General features: G+C 44.5%; 1 protein-coding gene across 1 annotated transcript in view; it reads left to right on the top strand.

Moving 5' to 3' along the window:
* The first annotated feature begins 2,084 nt into the window (after positions 1-2,084).
* The window catches only part of RIPK1 (receptor interacting serine/threonine kinase 1), a 76,206-nt gene continuing 62,425 nt past the window's right edge, over positions 2,085-15,865 (top strand). The window contains exon 1 of the mRNA XM_072729224.1: positions 2,085-2,214. The gene's annotated coding sequence lies outside the window, so the exon portion shown is untranslated. The remainder of the gene's footprint in view (positions 2,215-15,865) is intronic.

Raw genomic sequence — 15,865 nt, 5'->3', positions numbered from 1 at the left:
TAATCATAGGTTGAGTGGGAGGGAGATACCTGGGGGGCTCAGCGGTTTGGCACCTGCCTTTGGGGTTTGGCACCCGCCTTTGGCCCAGGGCGTGATCCTGGAGACCCGGGATCAAGTCCCACGTCGGGCTCCCTGCATGGAGCCTGCTTCTCCCTCTGCCTGTGTCTCTGCCTCTCTCTCTCTGTCTCTCGTGAATAAATAAATAAAATCTTAAAAAAATAAAAATAAAAAGTAAGTAGGAAAATAACGGTCACAGAATATCACTTAAACCAAGTATAAAAACATGTCACGTGGAGGAATTATAACGGAATATTCAGAATAGTAGCACGAGGGGAAGGGGCACACAGGTCTTTAAAGGTGTGTTGGTTAAATTAGATGGTAGGTACTTGCATATTCAATTTACTGTCCTTTGTATTTGTATATATTTATATGACGTTCCTCTTGCATGCGGTAGCTCCGGTTCGCACTCTGGCGTTTGGCTAGTTGCGATCCGTCCCGCACAGAGGGCATCTGCCGTTTTCGCCTTCCAGAAAGATGAGGAGCCTCCCGGACCCTTGGAAACGCTGGCGTCCGCGGCAGGGCGGCGAGGAGAGGACACGGCCGCCGGCGCAGCCCAGGCCTGGTCTCGGCTGCAGCACACCCGGGCATCGCGGGCCGCGGGCCTGCAGGGTGGCAGGTGGGCTGTGGCCGAGGCCGCCTGACATGACGCGCCTGGAGAAGAACAGCTCACTTGGTTCTGACAATCAGGCTGGTATCCGTCAGGGTCCAGCACCCCGCACCCAGTCTCTGTTTTCCCAAGAACAGGGGAACAACCCCTCACCCGGAATAACCAACGATATGATAGCTTATTGAGGTCTGCTTGCTTCATCCTGAGAAGACATGGTTTATTCCACTGTATTTTCTAATTGTAAAATCCAGTGAAAGTGGACTTTGCCAATTACCACTTCAAACAGTGTCTAACGAATGAATGCATGCACGGGAATGCTCTAACCCTGTCTGCTGAGAATGACCTCCGATTTGCTCGGGAGTGAGAAGACCTAGGGGAGACATATTTCCCCCCAAGATCTCTCCATAGCCCCAGATTCTTCAAGGATGAGTTAAAACAGATGGAGGGGGCAGCCCCGGTGGTGCAGTGGTTTGGCGCCGCCTGCAGCCCGGGGTATGATCCTGGAGGCCTGGGATCGAGTCCCACATCGGGCTCCCTGCATGAAGCCTGCTTCTCCCCTGCCTGTGTCTCTGCCTCTCTCTCTCTCTCTCTGAATGAATGAATAAATTAAATCTTAAAAAAAAATAATAAAGCAGATGGAGGCTGTAAGAAGAGGCTATAAGATCTCTGGTCAGAGATCTAATTGAGGAGGAAGAGAAGATTCAGGAAGCCAATCTGGTGATATTTCAAGTTTGTTTTTCCTCTTATTTAATATGTTTAATGTCTCCTAAGATATCACATACACCGGATACCTTCAGACTGCAGTGAGTGCTAAGTACCACACATCGACCTAGTAAAGAGCATCAGGACATGGTGCCCACACATCTGACTGCTACACCCAGAGCCACAAGGATCACAGACTTTAAATCCCGAGACTCCAGACTAAATAGGGCGAGAGGGCCCTTTGTGCCCTGTGGTGGCTCAAGGACATTCTCTTCGTGCCACCCCTGCTCCTTCCATGGGGCCAGGCTGTCGGCCAGCTTGGACCTGGCATTGCCGGGCCAAGACTATCGAGGTCACCTGGGTTCACAACAAGTGATCCACCTGACGAGTCCGGCGGCCTGAAGGAAAATCCTCCGATGACTGTCACAGCTCTTTCTGTTTGTTTTCTATTTAACGTGGTTCACACATGGATCGGTGGCCTGAGTGAGTCAGCACTTTCCCAAAGTATCGATTCTAATCACATGGCCTGGGGAGATTCGGAGCGGTGAAGCCGCTGACCCTGTACCGCAGGGTCCTCCTTGTGCACCTGCGCCTGCAGAGAGTGGACAGGACCCCCAGAGGCCTCCTGGGTCTACACGGAGGCAGAGCGGAGCTCCTGGACCTGACAGTTGGATACTCTCAGGTACTCGGGTCACGCCGGAGCGGCGGAGACAGCCCGCTGTGCATTTGCTTCCCTCTAGTGGCAGGTCCCGGCGTGAGCCCCGGACGCTGTCCTCCAACCCTGGACGGATGGGTACCTTCCCCCTTCCCTCCTGGTGAAGGTTCCCGGACACCTAGCCCGGACGGTAAGCTCACTTTGTCATTGGACACTGACCGTAACAGTGGCCGATGTTTGTAGGATGCTGAGTCTGTGCCGTGCGCCGTGTTACAGACCTTACAGAAGAGTGTCATCCGGTCCTTGGTAGGTACCATGAGTAGGGTCCCTAGACAGAGGGGCTGGAGCCCTGCTAGAGGGAAAGGAGGCGGCCCGGTCACACCCCAGGTCCACGGCCAGAGCACAGGCTCTTCAGCTCCCGGCCGCACCGCTTCCCGCACTGCAAGGGGAGTCTGAGATCCGTGCAGCCCCTCACACGTGCTCCCCACCTGCAAGCAGAGTATCTGGCGTGGCCCACTCCCAGTATCGCCCCGTGGGCGGTCAGTGTGAACGCCTCGGTGGAGGCCTCTGTGGGCACACAGAAAAGTCTCAGACAAGTAGATCAATCCAGGAGAGGAGCGTAGCCTTTGCACGGGTCGGAGCCATAGCGCTTTAGAGCCCAGATCCCATGCAGGATGGCCAGCAGCTTATTATTCCAGGAGTGGAAAAGGGAAGGACGCATTGTGCGCTCTGTCCTGGGCTCTCCCTCGACAGGACCCTTGATCTGAGCAGACGACAGCCCTCGCGGAGCCAGTGCCCAGCACGGCGACCAACAGTCTTCCTTGGACGTCACAGAAAGAGGTTTCCCTGGGGGACCTCATCAGTGGGCACGTCAGCCACGGCTCCCCTGGGATCGGAGGAGGGAGACAGCCCGGTTGAGGTCGAACCTCTCTGATCTGCTTGTTAAAAGAGGCCGGCTCGAAGGCTGCTGAGTAGTCACCAGCTCCCCTAGATGGAGTAGAGATGAGCTGGGCGGACAGGGTTCCCCTCAAGCCCCAGCGTTCGTTTCTGGCTGACTGGGCTGTGGTTTGGCCAAGTGCACCTCCTTTGGGGTTGCCATTGCCAGGGCCCCCCGTGCTGGTTCAGCGCGCAGCTGTCCCCAGCTGTGTTGGTTGGACAGGATGCTTGCGAGAGCTTGTCTTTTGAGCCGCCAAAATGCTGTGGATCTGGCTTCCTTCAGGTTTGTGCTCAGGAATACTTGGGTTAGACGTTCCGTAAAATGAGAATCCCTACTGGTTTTGTTTTGTTTTGTTTTGTTTTCCATCTTATCAAATTAAACCTCCAATCTACTAAATAAGTTTATTTTTTATCCAATAAATGTTTATCAAGCAATTATGTGCAATGCTGGTCCCTTAAATACCTACAGATGGGGAGCACACAGGCCATGTTCTAAATGAATTGCTCACCTGGACGGGGTACACACAGGTACGCGGGTAACCACCACATGTGGCAGGGAATGTCCGTTTGCCTCCGTCCCCCGAGGATACAGACCTGCACTTGCCCTCCAGGGTTGTTATGGACACCTCGTGTGGGATGTCACTCTGCCCTTCGATGAGGGCTTGCTTTGCCCCAGGATGAACTAGCCCTCGGTCCATTGACCACGGAAGGTGCAGCGGAGATGCCCCCCGAGCAGGGCCAGGGAGCCAAGTGCTGCACCCTGGGGTCCCCGCAGAGGCCCTGGCTTTCTCACTGCAGCTGTGGCTTAGGGCCCCACCATGCCCACCTCCGCCCCCCACCCCAGGCACAGCGCCAGCCCCAGGGGGTCCCTGAGAGCACCTGGGCCCTGGAGCTGCAGGTGCGGGAGACGGTGGGCTGGCTTGCCCCGTTTAGTCTCGGCCTGGTGCTGCTGCCGGTGCCTCCAGGGAGGCCGCCCGAGCGCGGTCGCTGGCTCCTCTCCGACGGGGCCCAAGCAGAGCCTGTTTTCTGCTCTTTGCCAAATGGATCCACGTTTGCAGAGTTGGCAACGCAGGCGCTGGACCCCAAGGACGCCCCGGTCACAGGTGTGTGAGCCAGGTGCTCGCATTCTAGAGGGCAGGCGTGTGGGGTGCTCATACAGAACCTGGGGTGCTCATACCGGACCCCAGGCCCGAGCCCTGCACCTGCTTAGGAAGGAGGTGCGCTGATGCTTCTGAGGCCTGGAGGTCTGGAGTTCGGGGCTGCTCTGTGCGGGCAGCGGCTTCCCTCTTGCCTGGTGCCCACCCCCTGACTGCGAATCAGACCCGAGGTGGCTGGCTCACCAGAAACCTGTGTATCCGGTGCCTTTGGCCTTTGACTGAGGGGCACTGGTTTAGCTAACTGGCTCCTAACCATGCTGGAAAGGCGTTGGGGCTTTGGTTGCTTGGAGGCCATGGCAGGGGACAGCTTCTAGCCAGTTCTTTTCTTTCTTTCTTTTTTTTTTTTTAATATTTATTTATTTATTTATTTATTTATGATAGACAGAGAGAGAGAGAGAGAGAGAGAGAGAGAGGCAGAAACACAGGAGGAGGGAGAAGCAGGCTCCATGCCAGGAGCTTGACGTGGGATTCGATCCCGGGACTCCAGAATCGTGGCCCGGGCCAAAGGCAGGCGCTAAACCGCTGAGCCACCCAGGGATCACCTAGCCAGTTCTTTTCTATTCTTGCTTTCTTTTTTAGATTTTATTTATTTATTCATTCATTTATTTGAGAGTGAGCGAGCAAGCGAGGGGAGGGCGGAGGCAGGGGGAGAGCAGGAATCCCAAGCAGCCTGCCCCGCTGAGCTCAGAGCCGGCCGCGGGCCCAGTCTCACACCCCAAGATCAGGGCCTGACCTGAAGCCAAGAGGCCGGGGCCTGGCCCGCTGAGCCCCCCAGGAGCCCCCTTGCAGCTGTTTTCTGACCGACTCTGGGACCGTGTGCGGCCCTTCCCTGGAGCTGAAGGCGCCCAGATGAGCGTGGCCTGCTGCTCCACCAGACGTCGGAAGGCAGGGTAGCGGGAGTGCGGGCCCAGAGGCAGGGGACCGAGAGCCTGCCCACTGTCCACTGCCCACCGCCCGGTACTTCGGGCAGTGACATGCCCCCCACTCCGCCCACCGAAGAGGGCTCTGATGGGACTACGGTCAAATAAACCTTCCAGAACAGTTGGCTGAATGACTTCCACTTACTGCCTCTCGGCCCCAGTGCCACCTCTAGTATTTGCTGCGTGATGAGCAGAATTCCCTAAGCATTTTCTCCCCCAGAGCAAGTATGATACTAAGCTTGGTTGGTGGAGGCTCGGGGGGGACAGGCCAGGACAGAGGAGGGGGCCCTGGGCTGCGTCCATGGTGTGGCGTCAGGACGCCTAGTGGAGCCTGTGCAGCCGCAGGCGGGACGCACTTCCCGCTCGGGCCGTGGCCAGGACACCCTTAGCGCAGTCCCTGCAGGCAAAGCACAGCCCCCTTTTGCAGATGCTGCCGCTTGCCTGCACCTCCGGGGAGGTCTCCTGCCCTCTCGGCACCTCCACTTCAGCTCCCGCGGGAGCATAGCAGTGAATTTCTTTGCCACACTTTCTCCAACAGGTCTGAACCCAACCAGTGTCCGCCTTTCTGTGGTTCTTACTGTCTCTCAGCCCAAAGGAAGCTTACAGAGTTGTCTTATATCTTATGTCATAGTTCACAATTATCATAGTTCACAATTCTTTACATTAAATTCCTAATGTGTGCTATCTCCTAATTTGACCCAGGAGCTACAATTAATAATATGCATAAAGCTTTCACAATAAGTAAGTAACCCAAATGGTAAATAGCTTTCATGAATTAGTATGTTTAATATTTTATAAAATCAAATCTTTCTAAGTCTTTAAAGGCTACTCTTTTTTTTTTTTTTTTTTCAATTTATTTATGATAGTCACAGAGAGAGAGAGAGAGGCAGAGTCACAGGCAGAGGGAGAAGCAGGCTCCATGCACCAGGAGCCTGACGTGGGATTCGATCCCAGGTCTGCAGGATCACGCCCCGGGCCAAAGGCAGGCGCCAAACCGCTGCACCACCCGGGGATCCCTTCAAAGGCTACTCTTAAAATACCTGGATTCAGGGTACCTGGGTGGCTCAGTGGTTGAGCATCTGCCTTCAGCTCAGGTCATGATCCCAGAGTCTGAGGATCAAGTTCTGCATTGGGCTCCCCACAGGGAGCCTGCGTCTCCCTCTGCCTGTGTCTCTGCCTCTCTCCGTGTCTCTCATGAATAAACAAATGGAATCGTAAAAAAAAAAAAAAAGAAGACAGCTAGAATCAAATCCCTGTGATACAATCTGTGCTTTCATGAAACACACTCTCCACTTATGATTATTTTTAACCATAGAACTATATCTTCTTTTTCTTTTTTTGAAATCATACCAAGTATATTTTTCCAACCACAATGGTACAAAACTAAAAGAACAAAATAAAGCCGGAAAATCCACAATGTAAATATTTAACATGTAAATAATTAAACAACACAAGTACTGGACAAATATTAGGCCAAATAAGAAATCAAACAGCAAATCAAAATATGTGTCAGAACAAGAGGAAAGAAAATACAATATTCTAAAACCTCTGGGATACAGCAAAAGCAGATGTTATAGTGAAATCTATGCTATAAATGCTTTAAGAAATGTATTAAGAAAAAAAGTTTCAATAAACAACTTAAGATGACACCACAAGGAACTAGAAAAAGAAGAAACTTAACTGAAATTTAGTAGAGGAAGAAAATATCAAAGAAAAATAAAAAATAAATAAGAGACCAGAATAAATAATGACACAACATTGGAAGTGATGACTAGTTTCTCCTAAAACAGAAACAAAATTGGCAACGCTTTAACTACACTAAGAAAAAAAAAAAGAAGAAGATTCAAAAACCAAAAGGAGAAATGGAAAACAACACAACAGATACCACTAAAATACATTGTGTGATAACAGATTACTATAGACAATTATATACTAATGATTCAGATCACTTAGGGAAAAAACCCAGATAAATCCTAAAAACACACAAATTGCCAAGATTAAATCATGGATCTTGAATCCAGGAAACGGGAAAATCTTCTTAGACCAGTAACAAGAATGAAAGTTAAATTAGGAATCAAAAATCACCCAGCACAGAAAAGCCCAAGACTGCATGATTTCATTGGTGAATTCTATCACACTGAAAAAAATAATTACTGACAATCTTTATCAAAATCTTACAAATTAGAGTAGAGGGAACACATTCAAAGTCATTCCATGAGTCCAGTACTACCCTGATACCAAAGCAACATAAAAACAACACAAAATCAAAGATGTCTGATTTGTCTAAGTATTGCTATCCTGACTTACTTTTGACATCCATTTGCATAATAAATGTTTCTCCACCCCCTCATTTTCAATCTGAAATGAGTCTTTTATCATATGGTCTCATTCATATGTGAAAAATAAGAAATAATGAAAGGGGCCATAAGGGAAGGAGGGGAACTGAGTGAGAAAAATTAGAGAGGAAGACAAACCATGAGAGACTCCTAACCCTGGGAAACTAACAAAGGGTTGCAGAAGGGGAGGTGGGGGAAAAAAAGGGGGGGGAGGTGGGGGGGGTAACTGGGTGGCAGGTGGCAGGCATTAAGGAGGTTGTTATAAGCACCAGCTGGGTGTTATACTCTATACTGGCAAACTGAATTTAAATTAAAAAAAAATGAAATGCGTCTTTTGTAGGCTATATTCTATTACTAATTTTTTTTCTTTCAGGCAGTAATGGGACAATTTATAAAGAAAATATTCATTACAAAAAAAAAAAGAAAATATTCATTACATTCAATACTTTAACTTCATTCTTGAGAATTTGTCCTAAGAAATTATTTTTAAAATCACTAAGTTATAGATTTTTTTTAATGAAAAGGATCATAAATATGGGTTGTGATGGGGGAGCAGGGCCAGCTGAGGACAAAGCACGACCCCAGGGCAGCACATTGACAAGTCCTTGAAACAGGCAGAGGGACCTTCCTCTACGGACTCAACTGCCTGGAGATTCATACTTTGCTGAGGACAACAGGCAATCTCAGCCCGACCCCCCAGGAACCTGTAAATCTACTTTAACATATTATAGAAATTCCTTTAGGAAGTTCCTTTATCTCTACCCCCCAAGATACATGCTGGCGATCATCCCCCAAGCACATGGCCCACAGATACACATCTAAAGGGTCTCATGACTCAGGTTTTATTAGACGGTAATAAGCGACCTTTCCCAACAGCAGCCAGCCCCCTCAGGGTCCTGGAAACCTTGCTTCCAAAATTCCTTAGAGGGGACGCTATCCTCACACCCCTCCCAACTCTCAGGTACATGGTCAACCCCCCCTCACAGGCCCGGGGCAGCCGCTCTTCCTGCCCACGGGTCCTGTCCCCACGCTTTAATAAAAATCACCATCTTGCACCAAAGATGTCTCAAGAATTCTTTCTTGGTCGTCGGCTCTGGACCTCACCTTTATTCCAAAACTTCATCAGGCTGGATTAAGTAAATTATGTCATATTTGATGTAACATTACATACTTAGAAAAATCATGTGTTCTTAGGCACAACCTATACAGCCTGGTCATGGAGAGTGTTGCACACAAGAAATCAGTAAACTAGGACTACATAATTGTCAAGAGCTGGGCAGGTTCTAGGATTTTACCCTACTTACAAGCTAACAAGTTAGTCTGTTACATCCTGTTTCATGGCTGCTGACAGAAGACATGAGACTTTAGGGCCAGAGACAAAGAGCTTCATTCTTTACTCACACCAAAAGCAGCAGGTAGAGCTTATCATGTCGTCTTGTGTTGGTTCCGCAGGCCACCCAAGTCCTGTGAAGGCAATGCAAAGGCCCTCCATGGGTGCCCCCACAACCACGGGGCTGCGATTCAGCAGAGGAACATTAAGCTTCGGGGTTCACTGCTTTTACAGAAAGCAGAAACAAGCTTGCTTTTCCCTGGGGAGAGATGTTAGCTCATCCACTGAGCTGCCCACTACCAGCACAGCCCAGGCAGAGAGCACGCAAGCGTTCTCAGGGTACTTGATAGGAATCTGCAGGGAGCTCAGCACCCTCAATGGATTGCCGTTCCCAACAACAAAGTACAAACTAGGCATAAGACTTGAAGACCAAAACAAGAGATGAAAAAAAAATATGATTTTGTTGGTGTCGTAATATTTTCTTTCGGATTGTTCTGCGCTCTTGTCATCCAGGTATCTACATGTATTCACGTATAAGCGCTGGGCAGAGAACCCAGTCCAATGGCAGTTTTCAGAAAACTGAGGAAGAGAATTGTCCCCTCCTCCTGCTGTTACCATCTCTGTTTCTTTCCCTTGTCAGAATTTCTCCCTGGCCTTCCCACAAATAACGGGAGTGCATAGGGTGCTCTTATGCCAATCGGGCATCACTCATCGGTGAATAATGATCATTCATGTCCTCTTTTTCAATTCTTGTACATTTTTGCCTTTTTTTGTATTTAGGGACACCTCTGTATGATAGATGGGCATCCTTATCTTGTTACTAATCTTAATGTGAAAGCTTTTAAGGACTCACTATTAGTTTGATGAATAGTTGTTGAATGGATCAAATATTTGTATTTATATATTGAGATAATCCTGTTTTTAATTTTTATTGATATAGTAAATTTTAGTGATCGTTTTCCTAATTTTAAACTAGCCTTCCATTCCTGGGAAACTTACTTTGGCCATTATGTATTATCTTTCTTATCTTTTGATGAATTCTGTTCGCTAGTAGTTGGTTTTAAAGTTTTACATTTGGGACTCCTGGGTGGCTTAGCGCCTGCCTTTGGCCCGGGGCATGATCCTGGGGTCCCAGAGTTGGGTCCCACATCGGGTTCCCTTGCATGGAGTCTGCTTTTGCCTCTGCCTATGTCTCTCTCTCTCTCTCTCTCTCTTTCTGTGGTTCTCATGAATAGAATAAATAAAGTCCTAAAAAAAAAAAAAACTTTAAAGTTTTACATTTATGTTAATGAATTAGATTAGCCCATGATTTTCTTTCTCCTTCTGTCCGTGTCAGATTTTAATATGAGCTTAATTTCAAAAAAGTGATTTGGGGAGTGAAGCCCCTTCTCTACACTATGCATTAACTTGATTAAGAATGAAATCATTTGTTCCTTGAGTGAAATCATTTGCTTGGTAAAACTCTACAGTAAAACAATATGAACAATATCAAGTCTTGTTTGGTTTTGTGGTTTTGTGGATTAGATAAAATAAGTCCAATCCACCCCATCTCTGCTCCAGTGATCAATCACAGATAGTCTAGAAACCAATGAAAAAGCAAAAAGATCTCAGCAAATAAATGGAAGATATAAAAAAGAAACAAATGGTATTTTAAAACTGAAAAATACAAGAACCAAAATACTATCTTAGTAGCACAATGGAAAGACAAGAAGAGAAGTCAGTGGCTTTGAGGATAAATCAATAGAAAGTATCCAATCCAAATAACAGAGAAAAAAATGATTTAAAAAGATAAATATAGCCTCAGGAATACAATCTGAGGCACAATAACAAAAGGTTGGTATAATTGGAGTCCAAGAAGAAAAGAATGAGTGTACTGCTAAAAAAATATTTGAAGAAAAAATAACTAAAAACTTCCTCAATTTAGTAAAAGATATAATGCAACTAATTCAAACCCAAACAACATGAACTGCTGTTCATGCCCACATATATCATAATGACACTATTGAAAACTAAAAACAAAACAAAACAAAAATCTTGAAAGAAGCCAAAGGGCTTCTTTGGCTATATTAGCCAATATAGGCTATATTCCTATATTAGCTATAGGGGAATAACACTTCAAATGGCTGCAGATTTCTCATCAGAATTCATTTATCTCAGTAATAGATTGAACTACTCTCAACAACAGCAGAATACACATTCTTTTCAAGTATACATGGAGCATTAACTAAAATAGACCATATCCTGAGTCATAACAAGTTTGCAATAATTGAAATCATGCCAAATATATTCTCTGAAGATCATGGAATTAAACCAGATACCCACAGAAGAAAGGTAAAAAGTCACTACACACTTGCAAATTAAGCAACACACATAAATGATCCATGGGCCGAAGAGGATGTATTGAGAGAAATTAGAAACTATCTTGAACTGAGTAAAAATGAAAATCCAACATACAAAAATGTGTGAGATTCAGCTAAAGCAGTACTTAGAGGGAAATTTTTGCATTCAATTCTTATATTAAACATAAAGAAAAGTCTTGAATCAATAATCTAAACTTCCATCTTAAGAAATAAAAAACAGAAGAGCAAAATATACCCAACAGAGCAGAAGGAAGGAAATAATAAAGATAGGAGTAGAAATCTATGAAACTGAACTCAGAAAACAGTGAAAAAAAATCACAACTCAAAGCTGGTCCTTTGAAATGTCAACAAAATTGATAAATCCTAGACGGAGGAAGCAGAAAAGAAGACAAATTATTGATGTAATTATCAAAGGTGATATCATTACAAACCTGTGGATATCAAAAACTAAGAAGCCAATGACATACTGTAAGCATAGCTCTATACACATAAACCTTAGATGAAATGGACCAATTCTTTGAAAATACAAACTACTAAATTTTGCCCAACCTGAATTAGACAACTTGAATAAAACTGAATTTATAATTAAAGCCTTCTGTAAAAGAAATCTCTAGGCCCATGTGGTTTTACCAGTAAGTTCTACCAAATATTTTTATAATAAAAAACATCAGTTCTACACAATCTCTCCCAGAAAATAGAAGAAGGAGTGCTACCCAACTTATTTTATGAAGCTAGTATTATCACGATAGCAAAAACAAAGACAGTATAAAAAGAAAATCTTAGACCACTATATCTATAGACTACTGTACCACTATAAGTTTTTAATATAAATGCAAAAATCCTCAACAAATATTTAGCAACTCATAGAATAAAAAAGACAAGAAACAAGTGTTGCAAGGATGTGGAGAAAAAGGAACCTTCACGCACTGTTGGCAGAAATGTAAATTAGTGCAATCACTGTGGAAAACAGTATGGAGGTTCCTCAAAAGCTTAAAAATAGAAATACCATACAATTTCCTGTAATCCTGCTACTAGGTGTTTAGCCAAAGAAAACAAAAACACTTTGGGCATCTGGCTCAGTCAGTTGAGCGTCTGACTCTTGATTTCAGCTTAGATCATGGACCTCAGGGTTGTGAAATCGAGTCCTGTGTCAGGCTCTTCACTGAGTGGGGAGTCCACTCAAAATTCTCTCTCTTCCTCTTCCTCTGCAACTCCCCTATTCATGCTGTCTCTGCTCTCTCTCTCTCTCTCTCCTCTCTCTCTCTCTCAAAAACAAAAGAAAAAAACAAAAATTTGAAGAGGTATGTGCACTCCTATGTGTATTGCAGCATTATTTATGATAGCCAAGATATGGAAGCAATGTAAGTGTCCACCCATAGATAAATGGATAAAGAGGATATTATATATATATATATTTATTTATATTTATATATATATTATATATAAATTATATATAATTATATATAATGGAATTTATTCATTTATATATATATAATGGAATATTACTCAGCCATAAAAAAGAATGAGATCTTTCCATTTGTGACAACATGGATGGCCTAGAGAATACTGTACTAAGTGAAATGTCAGACAGAGAAGGACAAATACCATATGATTTCACTTATATGTGGAATCTAAAAAATGAAACAAATTTTTAAAAAGGCAAAAATAGATTTATAAATACAGGGAACAAACTGATGGTTACCAAAGGGGAGGAGTTGGGATGGGTATGGGCAAAATGGATGAAGGGGAGTGGGAGGTACAGGCTTCCATTTATAGAATGAAAAAGTCATGAGGATGCGAGGTACAGCATAGAGAATGCAGTCAATGGTATTGTGATAGCACTGTACGGTAATAGATGGGTAATAGATGGGAACTACACTTGTGGTGAGCATGTAGCATAACATAGTTGTGGAATCACTATGTTGCACACTTGAAACTAATGTAACATTGTGTATCAGCTATACTTCAATTTTAAAAAGGTATCAAAAAAGTATTAGGAACTCAGAGCCAGTAAAGTATAAATAACATGACAAAATGGGGTTTATCCTAGGCATGAAATCTGGTTTAATATTTGAAAATCAATGTAATCCATAATACAGTAATGAAGAAAAACACATGATCATATTAATTGATGCAGAATATTTGAAAAAAAGAATATTTGACAAAATTTAATGTCTATTCACAAAAAATTAAATCGTAAACCTTTCAGCAAGCTTATGAAAGAAATGGTTTCAATCTGATACAGAGCATCTAGAAACCTATAGCTAAAAATAGACTTTTGCCATAAAAGCAGGAATAAGGCAAGGATATCGACTCTTACCACGTCTATTCAATACCAGAAGACATATCATATCATATCAAGGACACATAGTATAAATATGACTGTTGATGTTGACCTTGATCAACTGGATTAAGCAGTTGGATTCTATTTCCCCCCCTTTTATGCTGTATTATTTGGAAAGAAGTCACTTCGTGGAGCTCACACTCCGTGGGAGTTATGCCTCCCACTCCATCTACATAATTTATTTGGAAATTTCTGCATAAGACACTTGTCTCTTCTTATTTATTTACTTATTTAGTCACTTATTTGTATCAATGTGGACTGATGGATATTATTTTACACTCTTGGTTATCATCCAATTATGTTATAATCCAATGTATTACTTTTCTCCCTCAAAGTGTTCTAGCTCTGGCCATTGGGAATTCTTTTAGAAGCCAAGGTCTAGGGATCCCTGGGTGGCGCAGCGGTTTAGTGCCTGCCTTTGGCCCAGGGTGCGATCCTGGAGACCCGGGATCGAATCCCACATCGGGCTCCTGGTGCATGGAGCCTGCTTCTCCCTCTGCCTATGTCTCTGCCTCCCTCCCTCTCTCTCTCTCTCTCTCTCTTTCTCTGTGACTATCATAAAAAAAAAAAAAAAAAGAAGCCAAGGTCTAGGGGCGCCTGGGTGGCCCAGTTGGTAAAGCGTCTGCCTTCAGCTCAGGTCATGATCCCAGGGTCCTGGGAGCCTGCTTCCCTTTCTCTCTCTGCCCGCTGCTCTGTCAGCTTGTGTTCTCTCCCTGTCAAATACATAAAATCTTTTGAACAAACAAACCAAGGTCTAGGCATTAGGTATGTTCACTGCTACTGCATAGTGTGATTTCTTTTAGACAGTCAACAGAAGAGCAAAGAAATATATGTGTGGGGACGTCTGGGTGGCTCAGTGGTTGGGCGGCTGCCTTTGGCTCAGGTCGTGATCCTGGAGACCCGGGATGGAGTCCCACATCGGGCTCCCTGCATGGAGCCTGCTTCTCCCTCTGCCTGTGTCTCTGCCTCTCTCTCTCTCTCTCTCTGTTTCTCATGAATAAGTAAATAAATCTTAAAAAAAGAAATATGTGTGTGTATCCCCACCACTATATATGCATTTACCTATGAATATTTCTCTATGTAGCCATCCATATGTATATCATGTTCTTACTGTCTTCAGTTCTATCCCTGGATTATTCTGGTCTCCTCTTCTTCCATGTGGATTATTCTAATCTCCTCTTCTTCATTATCTATATGTTCCCATTTCAATGCCAAGAGACCTGGCTGCCACCACCCACCATCTATTTACTCAATTATTCAATTCTAGTATACATATACAGCAGTGTCATAATTATTCATTTCTACACCATGAGAATTGACTTTGTTGACTAAAGTATTTGGGGGAGGGATCCCTGGGTGGCACAGCGGTTTGGCGCCTGCCTTTGGCCCAGGGCGCGATCCTGGAGACCCAGGATCGAATCCCACATCAGGCTCCCAGTGCATGGAGCCTGCTTCTCCCTCCGCCTGTGTCTCTGCCTCTCTCTCCTCTCTCTGTGTGTGACTATCATAAATAAATAAAAAATTAAAAAAAAAACCTTAAGTTTTAAAAAAAAAAAAATAATAAAGTATTTGGGGGAAATTCCTTTTGTCTTTAGTCTTCCAGACTTCACTCATTTCCAAAGTAACTTAGGTCAGCATCTTTTGCTACCCCCTTCAATGAGGTTGTTCCATACGGTTGTAATACAGTTAGGTTTAATTGCCACAGTCTACATATTTCCAGGGATCTCTAGACCTCCTAAGTTATTATTTTTAAGTCTGCATACATTTAGTTTCATTCTTTGTTGGTAAAGTTTTATAATCTTTGATAAATGTATGATGTTATGGATCTACCTTTACAGTACCATAGAGAATGGTTGCACAGTACCAAAATTTCTTTTTTTAAATTTAAATTCAATTAGCCAACATATAGTACATCATTAGTTTCAAATAATGTTCAATAATTTATCAGCTTATCACCCAGTACTCATCATATCACATGCCCTCCCTAATGCCCATCACCCAATTACCCCACCCCACACCACCTCCCTTCCAGCAACCCAACCTGCAGTTTGTTTCCTATAGTTCAGAGTCTTTTATGGTTTTTCTCCCCCTCTGATGACTTCCCGTTCAGTTTTTTCTCCCTTCTCCTATGATCCTCTGCTCTGTTTCCTATATTCCACATATGAGTGAAACTATATAATCATTGTCTTTCTCTGATTGACTTATTTCACTCAACATAATACCCTCCAGTTCCATCCATGTTGAAGCAAACGGTGGGTATTCATCCTTTCTGATGGCTGAGGAATATTCCATTGTATATATGGTCCACATCTCCTTTATCCATTCATCTGTCAAAGGGCATCGAGGCTCCTTCCACAGTTTGGCTATCGTGAAATTGCTGCTGTGAACATTGGGGCGTAGGTGCCCTTTTGGATCACTACGTGTGTATCTTTGGAGCACGTACCCAGTAGTGCAATTG

This window comes from Vulpes vulpes, chromosome 12, assembly GCF_048418805.1.
Source record: "Vulpes vulpes isolate BD-2025 chromosome 12, VulVul3, whole genome shotgun sequence".
NCBI classification, from domain to species: Eukaryota; Metazoa; Chordata; class Mammalia; order Carnivora; family Canidae; genus Vulpes; species Vulpes vulpes.
This window is presented reverse-complemented; position numbering and strand designations above follow the sequence as displayed.